Source organism: Pithys albifrons, chromosome Z (genome assembly GCF_047495875.1).
Source record: "Pithys albifrons albifrons isolate INPA30051 chromosome Z, PitAlb_v1, whole genome shotgun sequence".
NCBI lineage: Eukaryota > Metazoa > Chordata > Aves > Passeriformes > Thamnophilidae > Pithys > Pithys albifrons.
In genome coordinates, this window is record NC_092497.1 from 64,510,082 (window position 1) to 64,525,329 (window position 15,248).

Sequence of the window (15,248 nt, forward strand, 5' to 3'; positions counted from 1 at the left end):
GTTCAGAGCCTCACTGACCTCCACTCTGAGGATGAGATGAAAAATCACCATCTTTTGACTCCTTTATGAGCCAGAAAAAAAAAGAAGTAACGATATAAAGACATAAGAGGAAACAACCCTGCATAATGATGGGTAACTTAACTGTTAGTGGTATCCAGTTTTAATTCATCACGTAGCATGTAATTCCAGACCTTTCATTACTCCACCACAAGAGGCACACTCCTTTGAAACAAAGTTAAAAAGTGATGTTTTTTTTTCCTGAAAAGGCCACTTACATTCCTGTAAGCCTTCCTTGAGTACCTTGAGAGCCCTCAAGATTACTCTGACTGGAGGAACAAAAGGAACATTCAAAGTTTTACAATAGTTCTTTTCCTCAAGAGTAGAAGAAAACATCAGATGTGGCTGTAGCCTTCAATGCATTATTAATACCAACCACTTGACAGCATTTGTTTCTATGAGATAAATTTGATCTGTGAACATAAAAGAAAGAGAAGACAGCTGGTCAGATTAGTCACAGGAATACCTGCTGAGCCCAATCAAAAAAAATATTTTTCCAAAGGGACCCAAGAAATGTGGACATAAAACAAAGCATAAAGAGTGGCAATATTTGAAGAAAATGTTTTCAATTACTAATCTCAAAGAACAATTGTAATGCAAATTAAAGCAGCAGTTAAGCAACAATGCAGACTAATTAGAGATATTAAACCATGTAAACAAACCCTTTATCAAATAAAGCAGTCACCAAAGGAGATCCAGAGGCATTTACTGTGCCACTGGGTTTTCTGCAGGGGTCTTTAATCTGTGAATGCCTAAATGCTTCCCAGGAAAGCTGGATACCTTGCACAGCGACACTGAGCCTTCTGCCAGCAGGCTCTCTATGCTTAGCTACCTTGTGTACTATGTGGGTTTAATTACTATTGTTACAGAACTGGGATACAGGGGAACAAAAGAAAAGCCAAGATGAGAAACCTCTGTTTTGGTGGCTCAGGTCACCAAAATAGAGAACAATTACACAAAAAGGGTGCAATTGTATGCCTACAATCTGCACACTGTTACAGCTCCATTAGTCTGCTGAAGACTGGACTCAAGTGAACAAGCAATCCATGACACGATATGTAACAGCAACTGGGAAGAATAGTAAAAATTACTCAGATGAGAAGGTCACAAAAAGCTCTAGCATTCAAAATGCATGCTTTCAAGTCAAAAAAGTTCTTGTGCCAGCTCAGAACTGACTTACTCCCAGACTTCTGCCAAATAATTTGAAGTGGGAAAAGACACCAACGGTGAAAAGTGAGATGTAGCTAAGTGCCCGACACAGGCACCCAAATTAGGCAGATGACACAGGGGTTCTTGTTTATCTTTTTAAAATTTCTCACTACCAAAAGAAATAACCAAAAAACGCAGCCAGACTTCTTGGTGGCATTTAGTGTGGGTTTGCCACACCAGGACTGTAGAAGTACATCAATGCAGAGTATAAATTGGATTCATTAAACCTTCACCCAGTATAAGAGTGCTATTCACAGCAGGACTTTTGTGCTTCAATCACATTAACTTATCCTTCCCTAGAGTAGGAGAAACCTGCTACAATCTAATAATGTTATACATGGATGGGAGCTTCCATGGCAGCATAACATGACTTAATTTAACAGTTCTTCATTGCTTCTGCTGACTTGACTTACTTTTCTTGAAAAGAAATTACTTTAGGTGTTGCCTAAAATAATAACCAAAAAGACTGCTCTTTACCTTACCCTCACTTCTGTGTGTCTGTGTGGGATTTTTAGGATCTGGGCTTCTCAGGTCAATGTGAGAAATTCTTTTAAACGTGCCAGCAGAAGAATCTCGTAGATTAAATCTCTCATCCACAGAAGTCACAGATCCCTCGTTCCATCTGGGTCACCAATCTATTGCCCAAAGTTGAGGTAAAAAACTTTCAAGACAATATTAGTATAGATAAAGTTGAGAACAGTTCTTTAATGAAAGCTTTCAGGTGCACAGAGTATACAGGTGCATGTACAGTACAGGCTTCTTACAAATTAATAACACTACTTAATTACCAGATTTAGTCCCAGTACCATCCTGGTACCACCCTCAGAATTGTCCTCTTGTTGTTCCTCCAAGGGTTCAGGGTCTTCTGTCTTGTATTGACTACAATATGTCTTGCTATTCTGGTCCAAGTGCCTGTGTCCCAAACACGATGTCCTTGTTGCTGTCTTGTCCATTGAAAAGACAGTTAAACAGAAATTCAGGAATGTGGCACAAACTGTGAGAAACTGTTAGAAACTGTTAGTTGCTACCTCAAGTGTGAGATACTGTACAGCTATATAAAAATCTACAAATATACAAAATATTAAAATCTACAAATATATAAAAATCCTATGGCATCATAGGTATGGAATTGGTCAGTGCAGTAGTCTGTTTTACCAGATAATACAGGCAATGCCTGTCTCTGTGTAGGGAAGAAAGATGGTGGCTAGGAAAAGAAGTGGATTACAGTGTCTGGAAACAGGTGTACAGCTTTCCTTCAGCCTCATGGAGAAGCCTCATGAAGAGATATGAATGCCTCAGGCTCTGCTATCTCATGGCGGAGCACACTGTCCATCACCAGGCAGGCTCAGAGAGCAGCACTGCTGGTGCAGTGATAGAGGATTCTGTTTTGCTCGTTAGGTCAGGGTGAACTGCATGAGGGCAACAATAGTATTTGCAAAGCATGAGAAGAACCATGGCATTTTGCAGTATGCTTTTCAAAAACACAGTTCCATAGCTTTACAGGGAAGTAGGGGGGAAGTATATTACCCTAAACAAGCTCAGTTAACTGGGACCTACTCTGTATTCTCCTTTCCCTTACAGAAAGAAATCTACTTTATGCTGAGCATCTTTTTAAGTAGCTGCAACTAAACTTATGTCATTCAGCTAATATCCTTGGTTATTCAACAGTTCTTCAGAAGAAGTCATTTATTTTATGCAGCTGACATCTTTCTTTGCTGTCTCTCTTCTCCCACTCCAAATTTCTGGGAAAATGTATCACTGACGTACCATGCTACTCACACAGAACTTCTGTAAGCAACATTTACATAATCACCAAATGACCTATTCATCCCAGACAGACCTGTCTTTCTTTAATCAAGTCTATAGTCCCTACATCATGTCATCCTTGTTAAGCAGGTCAGACTTATCTCTAAATGTCAAGAGCCACTGTGACTAATTAATTACCTTATCAGTCTTTTAAGAAGTACTTCAAAAATCACTGAAGAGTCCACTTCAAAACTGCATTGTCAAGCAAGAAAGAAAAAAGTTAGCATGCAAAAGAATTCAAATTAGAAAAATTCTTATTCAGTACAATACCATCAGCTTCATAAAGTTTTAAGGGGTTTGCTCCCAAAGGATGTTGCTTTGTTTTCCAAGGTTTGTCATGTCCTACATGGCCAAGCATTAATACATACTTACATAAACTCTCTGAACAGAGAACAACTTAGTAAATAACCACTGGCAGAGTTTCTTTCTCTCTAGAAGGAGGTGTCCTTCTCTACATCTTACAAAATCTTTCTCAGTCCCATATGGATTTTTTCCACCTTCCTTTTTCTAGTTAAGGAAACATACCACAATGCCAATGCATTTTGAATATCAGTCCAAAAACCTCTCCATAATCTCAGTGTTATTAAGAGCAATTAGAGTCTGAACAGAATAGAAATAACCAGTGCATTTGTACACGTCCTTCTTTTTAAGTAATTGCAATCCATTAACACATTCATTCAATCATACAACCCATTTCTTGTGCTGTAATGGTGAAAATGTCCATTTAGGCCTGTCTCTATCTCAAGAATTGAGCAAATGCAAAGACTGTCATGAATTAGGGTTTATGCTTACTTATATTTATTGACAATTTCCAACTCGAGAGTATTTTACAAAAAAATCAGTTTAAGAAAACAAAATGTCCCTTATTTCCACAGGAGTCCAGTCAGACTATGTTGTGGATTGACACACGTCCTACTGAACACAGAGCCATTCAAGATGCTTAAAATAAATGCTTTTAACATAATAGAGTATCTGCACTTTTCTGTTTATTAATTATCCATACAACAGGCTGTTTTGTATCAATTAGCTTCTGTTGACTGGGAGGAGCATTGCTGTGTTAGCTGTCATGGAGAAATAAAAATAACTCATCTTCTCTACAAAATAAAGCAAGTGAAAGATGAATGTCAACAACCTAACACCTTGTTTGGCCCATTTGCCATTCCAATTGTTTCATGATGAGATTATTTTCCTTTGTATACACAATAATTGTTACGGGGCATGCATTGTATTTCATATAGAGAGATTCCATACAGTTCTAGGGGAATTTAACTGGAAAAATACTACTTATAGTTTATATTAACACCTGACTATAACATCAAATGAAAAACATTCTGTCTGATTTCCTCCTTTTATCTTACCGTCACTTTTAAAGTGAGAATTGGCCCATGCTATTTTTTCCATATCTGCAAAATGCAAAAGCCTGTTTTTAGAGCCCCGGGAGATTTTCCTGCTGGAAAATCACACTACACACTTAGTGCGTTTCTGCTGCCTGCTATAGGAAGCATCTGTATGCAGAATAAAACAAAGCCCCTTTCCCAAGCATGCTGGAACTGCACAAATCAATATACTGTGTTAAAATCATCAGATTTGTTTCATGTCTTCAGTTCACTGTTAGCTGTTAGAGAAAGATGAATGAATCCTGTGCTCTCGGCAAGAATAGACAGGGTTTCTTCAAAATACAATGAATAGTTTGTTAATTGTATTTAAATTTGATGTATTTATTTGAAAAGGCATTCCCCTTACTATATTGGTTTGCTGCATGAGGTTATGGCATTTTTTTTTTGTGTGTAAACTTTTAGCAGTCCAATTTTGTTACAGAAATAGCTTAACTTCTATGATAAAGCCAGTGTGTATACTTTCTTCTTTGTCCAGCTGCTAAGGCTGGCTAATAAAGCTGTCACTGCTTAGAAATTAGGCAAGCCACCTCTTGCTCTACGCTCCCAAATCCTCCATGGGGAAAGGGGTAGTGGTATATGACAGCTGCCTGTTTCCATTCTTAGGGCTTCAATTAAGGACAGAAAATGGTTCCTTTCTGAGGAGAGGAAATGGCTGTCCAGTAAATACATGCTGAAAAACAACATACTGTGAGAGAGGCTGACAACAATGAACACAATACACATTGCAACAGTAGCCGTATAACAATGTTTGGATACACACGGGACTCTCCCTGGACCACCAAAGGCTGACCAAGGAGACCAGCTATCAGGGGACTGAAAGATGAATGGTGAGTGACAAGCCCTTATGAAAGAACATGCTTTACAGGAGTTGTGAGGGAGTCCACACACCCTTCACAGCATGCAAATTTATCTTACAGCCTGTAAATTTATCTTACAGCCTGTAATACTGGATTTACTAGTGGCTTTTCACGATCTCTCTTGGTAGCAATAGAGATGCTTACCCCCTGGAGGAGCCACAACAGTAGTGAGTCAGGCCTTAATAGCCTTAGTTCTCCTCCTTTCCTCAGGGGAACACCAATTTGCGTCTGGCTGTGACTATCTCCTCAGCTCCTGCAGATGACCAACAGCTTGCTTGGGAACATAACCCAGATTTTGACAGTGTAACTGTCATGTTGGCAGATACTGTCCTTGTGTACAAAGACCAAAAGACTGCTCCCAGGGGAGCACAGACAGGATTGCTTCAGGCTTTTCAATAATGGAGTTCAACATGACCCATGGCTACTGCCAGCAAACACTAAAATCTGCTCATGACCAGTGTTGTCCCTCAGGGCACCAGCAGGCCTCCAAGACAGATCTCAAGAGGAGCCAGTACAGCTGAGTTAGTGCTGATTAGGGAGTAGAAATCCTTTGAAACTAGCTGAACAACTGGCCTTATCCTCCATGCAGCATCTAGCAAAGTGCATCAAGTTAAACCCTGAGGATATTTGTAAGTAAGCCTGAAAGAAAGCCTTTTATCACCTCCAGCTGAGCAGGAGGCATCCAGTCTCCTCAGATAAGCAATGGTCACAATGACCCAGGCACGATCACTTCTGAGGTGCCTTACTCTAAGTCACTCTATCAAAGGCTGGACCAAATTTCTGTTTCTCAGGCTGTGATGAGTAAGTGAAGGCCCTGCTCAGTTTTATCCACTGAACCCCAATAGTTTTCAGAAGATAGATTACAGCTTTGCTGCTTGTACTCCACAGAGCTAATGTGTGGACCAAACAATTTGTAAACAGCAAGTTTTCAGCCCACCATCTACCTAGAGATTTCCCTGGAGCAATGCAGATCCTTGTATGCACATGATAGCCATAACCCAGTGGTGCTCAAATAAGAGGATGCAGGCCTAGAACAAGGCACTACAAAAATATAATTAAGTGCAGTCTCACAGTTTTTAGGAAATTTTTAGAAATTCAGAAAAAAACTTCTCTGCTCTGTGGTGCAAGAGATATTTTATATAAATGGACATCATCTCATATTCAGAGACTTCTTAACTTTTTCAAAATTTGCATGGATTTGCCCACACAGTGGCAGATACCTCTAAACTTGAAAAGGGAATTATTCTGCACTAGTGACAGGAGAGAATTCCAGTGGAGATTTTCACAGGTAGAAAAGTAGCCTGAAGTGGGGCCACAGCTCTTCTCCCACCTAAACCAGTGCCAATTTATGGGTGCTGTGATCTTCAAGGCAAGGGTACCCAGTATCAGACAGGACCTGCCCATGACCAGTCCTGACCTCTTGACTCTATGTAACAGATTTTATAGTTTCTTTGGAACAAACTCCACAATGTCCAGTAGCTGTACAGTTTATAATGGAGCTAGAAGTTTATGCATAAGTATCATCTTTTTTGGCTACTGTGCCTGGAGGATATCTTGTTTGCAAGGATGAAACACTGCATTATGAGGGCATGAGGCAGACAAATACACAAGTTTGTTGAAATAAAGTACCCTGAGAGGATTAAAAATTTACTTAAGTATAGCACAGGATAAATAAAAGAGGTTATTCTCTCATTTTATAAAAAAAGGAAAAAGAGAGAACAACCAAACCTGCAGGAACCAAGAGCCATGACCCAAGAATTAATAACGGGACACTATAAATCAAATTACAGAGAAAATCAAACTGTTGATAAAGCTAAAGAATAACTTTGTTTGAACTTTGTGCTACTTTTAGGCATTAATATAGTAAAATACCACCCATAGACTCACCCCTTACTCACATAAGCCTCTTCTTTATAGAGCATGTACTGTAAAATAAGTATGCACTTATCAGAGATGACAGAATGCAAAGCTAAGAACTACAGCCTTAGGTTGTTACATTGTTATAGTTTGAGCTGGCAAAATGCCAACTGCCTGGTACCCAGTCAAAAAGTCCACTCCCAGAGCAGGAGAGTGAGGGAAAACAGCAGAAATATATGGGAAATGCCAATTTTTTTTACTGTTAAAAGTATATAAAATGTGGGCTTGTCATACTGAAGGAGTGTTAGTTTTGTGGATTTACAACATAGCACTCATCTCTGTGCAGACATGAAATAAACGAATATCTCAACTCTGTGTGTGAATTGGCTTCTTACACAGCAGGTGAGAAAACTGTATTTGGGACCAGAAGCTGAAAACATCATCTTTATAGGTGTTGTGGACGATTTCCAAGCAATTACCAATATCTCTCCAAGTCCAGAAAGCCAGTTTGGTTTCAAAACACATCTTTTGCTTTACATAAAATTAAGAAGTTGCAGAAACAACTCTTACAGTCTCATTCTTGCAAAAGATATCACTCACATAGCAAGGACTTAGGGTAACACTTCCAAGAGCACAGTGTTTGTTACTCAAATATGTTACGTTACATAATTTCTTCTTCTTCTTTTTTTATTTACCTTAGAACTTTTTCCTGTTGCCTTTAAAATTTCCATTTATGTAAATAACCTATGGCCTTTTCCAGTTTTCCTCTTCTCTCTCCCCATTTCAAGTGTTTTAGACATCTGTCCTGTGAATTTTCTTCACACGTTTCAGAAGCAAGATAAAGATTCTTCAGCAAGTCGACAGCAGATACTACTAAATGGATAGATACTACTACTTGTTCCACACCAGAATGGCATGCCACAAGCAATCAACAATCTTCTGTACCCAGGCTCCTACATGGTCTACCTGGAGGATTTCAGTGGAGAGGCTTCAAGTAAGGGGCATGATGCTCTGTAATTGTGAGGACTGTAGTTGTGCTCATATGAGGAAAAGAGGTAGATCAGAGAAGACTAGGGTTATGACACATTTTAAGTTGTTAAAAGGTGCAATAAGAAGACAATTGTGTTGCTGCAGTGCAACAAGAAAGTGCAGTGTGAAAAGCACTGAAGATCCCATTTCCTCCATCATATGCTTTGGAGTTTAGTACAAATAGTTTTAATCCTTCAGTTTAATTAAAGAGGAAGTGGACTTTCAGGTACATCTCCTCCTGTACAGTAACAAATACCCAACAAACAATAGTTAATTTTGACAAATTGTCAGCCTAACAAATTAATTCAGTTAAACAAGAAGCAAAGCAGAGCCTGGTAGCTGTAGCTGAGTTGTATTCCCTTTACAAGTACATTCAAAACTCAGATATGTTGTCATCCCATTCCCAAAGGAAATTAGGAACATTTACAGCTAACTAGTGCTATTACTTACACAGTTAGCAAGCAACATAATGGGCTAAAAAGCTTGACGAGAATGCACAGCCGAGTTCCCTGAACAGCTTAAGTTCAAGTTGCTGGCACACAGAGGAGTGCCTTTCACTGGGTGCACAATGCAGTTTTTTAATTTATACAATCTTGAACTGTCTGGTACACATAAACCAGCACAACACTGTTAACAGCACCTTCATTCAGCTGTGGGGAGATAACCCTGAGTGGTATGTACCCCCTCTCTTCCTTTCCAGAGGTAAAAGCAAAGTAATAGCAGAGGCCATTCTTAGATTTCTCCTTATTTTTACATTCTCTCTGTCTATATTTATTTCTGTTACCGAATTCAAAATGTATTTTTCCTAAGTAGAATCAAATCCCTCTACATTGTCTACAATTTTTCTTAACAAAGTAGTTGTGACTACCATTGTTACTACTCTTAAGCAAAGAAGCCTCGTCAGTCAGTCACACTTAAAATCCTGAAGAGGTCTTGAGTGACTGGAGGGGTCTCAGCAGTGGTACAAACTAGTGGACTGAGAAACCTGGCTGCTTAAAATGCTGGAAACACCACTTCCTCAGCTGCTTTTTGAGTATCCATTGAAAATACCTGCCAGGAAAAGCTGTATAGTGTGGGCATTGTGCCGTGCTCTGGTTGATTAGAAGTGCCAGTACATGAGGTAAATGCAGACACTATGACATGATCAGCACTAACCTCAACCATATGTTTTGGGAATACCCATTTATTCTGGAGAGATACTTAATTAATGAATTAATTTTTCCTATCAGTTAGCATTACAATACAAGCTACCTATGTCATGTAAACCTTATAAAATGGAAACCAAGTAACTATATTGTGGCTCACACTAGCACTAATCATTGTCTATGACTGCATTAACAGACTGGCCTTCAAAAAGTTCTGCACAGTTTTCATGGCCTTTGGCTAGAGGCCTGTTCAAACTCTGTGGCATTGTCCTTTCCCACCACATATTTTAAATAATTTTCTCAGAACTTAGTAATTTCTTGCATCTAACACTGAAGGCTTGCAGTGTGTCATCTTAGAAGATGAAAATTTTATAGCCAAAAGAGGATGATAAAGATATTTTTATAATCAGCCCCTGGGCAATTCCCTACAGTCCTGACATGAACTGAGAAGTGTGTGATGGCTTTAGTTAATTCAGTATAGTGCAACAGATAGACTATGTAATGTGTATTTCAAAGATTGGTGAAAGGTTATAACAAAGACTAAGGTATTTGTTTTACACTGGTTTTAGATGCTATTGTTATCTCTCTGCTGTTCTTTGAGAGCTGTGTGGATAGACAATTCTCACAGCTCAGCATCAGCTTTTGAGAGCAATGGTTGCTCTCCTTATCATGGAACCTCCTCTCATCTTAAGTCAAGCAAGTCTAGGATCTGGTCTGAGAACCAAGCAGTGAACAGCTTGGAGTTGCTTGAGGACACTATAATTTTATAGTTTACACCACGCAGAAACACACAGGCTGTATCTTATATCACTAATGCATAAGTCAGTTCTGTTTGTGAGCAATGATGATCATGGTGGTGGCAGTAATAATAATAACAACAATGTAATAATAATATAACCACAAAGTAATAATATAACAACAAAGGCAAGATTTGAGCCAAGAGAAAGAGACTTGCCAAAATGTTCTGCCTTGGAAAAAGATGTAGTGAAGTCAACTCATCTCCTTTTTTTAGCTGAGACTGGCAATATTAGACACAGTGTCCAATGTCTTCAGACTCTGGGTTAAATAGCATAGTTTAAATCTTGGCTTATCCTTCCCATGGAGACATAAGAAGCTACTAAAGTACATTACCATCACTTACCAAATTTTGTAACCTGTCACACACAGGTTTCTGGAGTTGAATGAAGCAATACCCAGAGTAATGGATGAATGAAGAGTGTGTTCATTGGTGTCCTCTGTTTTGAACAAGAGATCTTCTCAAGAAACCTGTTGTAAATGCCTTCAAAAAGTGCACATATAATTAGGCTAATTTATTGTGTTTTGTAAGGGTTGTCTATAAGGGGTTTTTAGTATCTCAGTTCATGGATTTTTTGTCCAGAACATGCCCTGCTTGGCATGCCCTAGTCAGTTCCTTCTGCTAAAAAAACCCACCTGCAGGCATTTCACAATTCATTCAAAACAGGACAATGGGCATATACCTGGGCTTACATAAAAAAGTGACACAATTTCAGAGACATCATGTTTTTGAGTTCTTAATCTTCACCATACAGTGAAGTGAGGATTTAATTATTTGTAAAAATTATAAAAGTAAAAAATACCTCAATATAAACAAATACACCAAGGTACCTAGAAACAGTACTCTGAAGTTTATTGCTACAACTAACTATAGTGAAGTGTATCATCATGAAGTCTAGTCAACCATCTGCTAAACTCACTATGCCAAAGATTTTGAAGTCTAGTATTACATGGTACCCAAAACTTTACCAGGACATGCTAACTGATAAAAGCAAATAATGGAGTTCCTTCATCCCTGAAAGGGCTATGCAATCCTGTTTCATGCAGTAGAATCAACTAGAAATGGAAGCTACATAAAGAGTAAGATTCAAGAAGCTCCATATTAAGAAAAAGAAGAAAGAGCCAATATACAGAGGATGAATACGGAAACGAAGGGATTGTAAATATGGGCTTACAGTACTGAAAACCACTTCTGTTTTCCTCACATCACAACTTGTGGTGGGTTTCACAACCAGTATAAGCCAAAGAAATGTGGAATGCTCACTAATGTTGCATAACATTTATTCAGAAAAACAGAAAAGCTTCAGTTTCACTACACAGCCACATAGCTGCTAATGCCAGCACAAAAGAGGCAGCAGGAATGTATGGTCTGGGAGTTAAGTCCATTGTGACCCTGCACACTGCTTACGGACAAGGCCATTATACTGTAACTCCAGGAATACTGTATAAACAGAGAAATGCATGACTGGCTTTTGAGAAGCCATGATTTACCATTTGCCAAACACCGCTTTGTTCTGAGGTAATATTCCTCCTTGCTCACTCCTCCAAGAACAAATTAAGGAGGCATAAATCATAAGAAATTCAGATGGGGTACATTTCTGTAAAAATCAATGCTGGTTACATAAAGCTCTTCACCAGTATGACAGGACTTGGAGGAAATTACAGCTTTTGAGCATTTTATGGGGAGGGTGCTCTGCGCAGTTCTTTTCACCCAAATGAATAAGAAAGTATAAGTTTTGGAACAACACATGTCAGAAGTACAAAAGTTACCTATGAAAGTATTTTATTTAGTGGATAATTTAGAAAAAGCTGGGTTTGCAACTCCTGCTGTGTCAATGTTAGAGGTTAATTATTAAATAAATCTTACTGTCAGTACAGACACATACAAACCTCTGAGTTTACGACCATTTAAATGCTGTAGCAAAGATCACTAATGTGGTAGAAGTAAAAATGGACAATTTCAGATGCTGTATAACTATTTTTACTAAGATGTTCCAAAAGTATCAGAAACTTTGACTAATGAGGTTTAGGATGGAGAAGTTGTGAGCCTCATTTCATTCAGCATTCTGGTTAACTAAAGATTTTTGACATGGAAATCATAAACAGGGTCTGAAGTGGAAGTTGTTTTATAACTTAACTGAAATACATAGACTCTCTCTCTCTCTCTCTCTCTATATATATATATATTTATGTATGTGCACATCAATACATATACACATATATATGCCAATATATAGAGACAGGGAAATTAATCCATGGTAAAGTAATTATTCTGTGCTAATGTTATTCCTGATGCAAAGACAAGAAATCAGACAGGATTGCCCTGGTTGCTAAAATATCTTTAATGAACATGAAAGCAGCTGATGAAGGTGTCACATGCCATCTGTTCATAGCACATAATAAAGGTGACAGATAAGATGACACATTTCACTAATTTTTGTCACTTCTGTGTGACAACATTTCTTTGGATCACAATAGATGAAGCAACACCACAACTAAGTAACTTTGAAGATCTGTCTCTGAAGATCTGTCTCAGCATTCCTAATGGAAGATAAACAGATAAAAACCACAGCTTCTTGGGCAGCTCTGCTTTCTGAAAGTCATGTAGGAAAGTGCAACCATTCACAAGCTATACTTATGCATACACTAACCCTACAGACAGTCATGAATAGCTTCATTTGTGGATAAACTCTTAAACTGAAGGCCTTTGCTTTGTGCAGATTTTGGTAGTCTGGATTAAGGTGTGGGCTCTGTGCCACTTAGAATTCTATCTGAAAAACTAGTCACCTTGAATCTCAGCTTATCAAGGCAGTATGATACACCTGGATTTGGAGATGATTACAGGCTGTGGCAGAAAGCATCTGTTAGGTCATGCTTTTAGGCAAAATTTTCTGTCCTTTTGCATTTACAGCCTCAGGGGAAACAACTGCTAGCAACTGTTTCCAGTACAGTGTGAACTTCTAGTGCAAAAGAAAACTGAGGAAAAGAAAAGAAACTTTCAAAACTGCATCTTAGACTTCAGTTTTCCATTTAAAAAATATAGACACTCAGACAATTTTTAATCAGATCTAGACCCAATCATTTTTAACAAGTATTTGTCAGGAAATGTCTCAGTAACTGAAAGTGTACCTCTTGATCTGACTTCACAAAAAGTAACTTTGGTAGTGTGAATGTGCATGATTCTTTTGGATTTTTTTTTCTAAAACAGTGATTTAGAACGGTTGTGTTGTTTGCACCCTACCTACTAAATCATTGTAAAAGAGAGCTCATAAGAACAAGTCTTTGCTAGACAGAAGCAAACTAGCTGTTTCCTTCTTTTCCTTTCTATTAAGGGTTTTTTCAAATTTTTTTGGCAACAGAAATAATGTTATCATCAAGAGAAAAATTAGACTTGTAATAAAAACATTCCACCTATAAAATTTTTCATCCTTACAATAAATTCATCTCAGGGAGCTAATTACAAGGTTCTTTAATTGATGAGCATCTGACCATTAGGGCATTTTCAATTTCTCACAGCATCCCAGATGACACCATTACAAAAAGATATAACTGAAAAGAGACTAATTCTAACAATTAATTGAAACAACATACAGTTAATTTCAATTACAGAATCCTGACTGCTCCTTCCTCTCTTGTTGTGTTCCCAGCTGAACCAGGGTGATGTTCCTATAGAGTCCTCAGCAAAAGCTGTGTGAAGATTCCATCTGCTGCTGATTACTCCTATATTTGCTATTTGGATTACCATAACACATGTCAGCTCTACTCCTGCACACAGTTCCCAGTGCATGGTGTTCCATAAAAGCTGAACAGGAAGATTCATGACTGTAGACAGTAGCATGGCTTTGCATGCTTGAATTACCCATTCAGTTAGGAAAAGCGTTAAGCCACTCATTCAAATACTTTGGTTTTTAAATGCCTTTTTAAATATCCTCATCACAAATTTCCTCCAGAAATGTCAAAGGATGCTTCTAAGCAAGAAGTCTGTTTCCAGCTAAATATCTAGCCCTGATACTTAACAAGCTCTGGGAAAATATTCCAAAATGTGCTTTTTACAGGCAAAGGCTTCATGCTCCAGTTTGGAGGCTTTGCAAACACTGAGCCACAAAATCAAACCACCTGTTCATCGTAAAGCAGGAGGTTTCTTGCTGTCATTTTTACACGAAGCAACTGTGTATCACTGTCTGTGGCACCCTGCAAAATTTCGCTGGGTGTGTACTCATACCCTGTAGGCTGAACTCAAAGTGATCACAGTCCCTTGCTCACCAGTTTCTGCCAGCCAGAGTGATCACTAAAGTTATCGTACTGACAAATGCATAGCAAGGTTTCTGCTCATTTCAGTGATGTTAGGATTTCCTGCTGTATCATTTGGTGGATGCAGTACAGGGTGCAACGATGCCATATTTACCTGCAAAAATCATCTAAGTTGTGGCTTGAAACACTGTAAGACTCTTTCATCTATACAGAGCTGAATTTGACCTCAAGACTTCAGCTGTGCTACAGCTTATCAGAAAAAAAGTTTGATTTTTCATACTAGCATTCATTTCCTATGCCATGACTCCTAAGTCTGCTACAGGGATGTTATATAAACAGCCTATTCAGCAAGCTGTGCTGAGTTTGGGACACGACTAATTGTAATTTTATATGGTTGACTGAATCAGGACTGTACTGTTCAAGAACGGGCTATCTGGAGATTTATCTTTATTCATAATATCCAGCAATATTTTACCTTTCTCGCACACTGTCCTCCCTGCAACAAATGACAGAAACCATTCTCACGTCAAATTAATTTTTCCTTTTGTATGATTCTCCATACCCTTTTTCTAGACCTTCAAAGTTCCCTACAGGAAATACCATCAGTTCACTGTTCTCTTAGCAGGAAATACCATCTGAAGCTGCATTTCACACTGGCATAATCTCTTCCGCTGGTAGCAGTGAGAAGCCCTTCTGATTATCAACTGTGTTAACAGCTTCTGGGCTTTTAAATCACTGTGAAGACATGATCTACTGAAAGTCTGAATAACAATATTGTCTCAAATGTATGTCAAGTCCATGTCTCTTATTTTGCAAACCACAAATTACTACCTATTGAAAAAGCA

The 15,248-nt window shown here is 38.4% G+C and overlaps 1 long non-coding RNA gene across 1 annotated transcript in view; it reads right to left on the bottom strand.

Annotated features, from left to right (window-relative positions):
• Window positions 1-1,993: 1,993 nt before the first annotated feature.
• Window positions 1,994-15,248, bottom strand: part of LOC139684342 (uncharacterized) — a 35,935-nt gene continuing 22,680 nt past the window's right edge. Inside the window, exons 2-3 of the long non-coding RNA XR_011699907.1 lie at window positions 3,211-3,264; window positions 1,994-2,210 (exon numbers count right to left, since the gene is read on the bottom strand). This is a non-coding gene — a long non-coding RNA (uncharacterized lncRNA). The remainder of the gene's footprint in view (window positions 2,211-3,210; window positions 3,265-15,248) is intronic.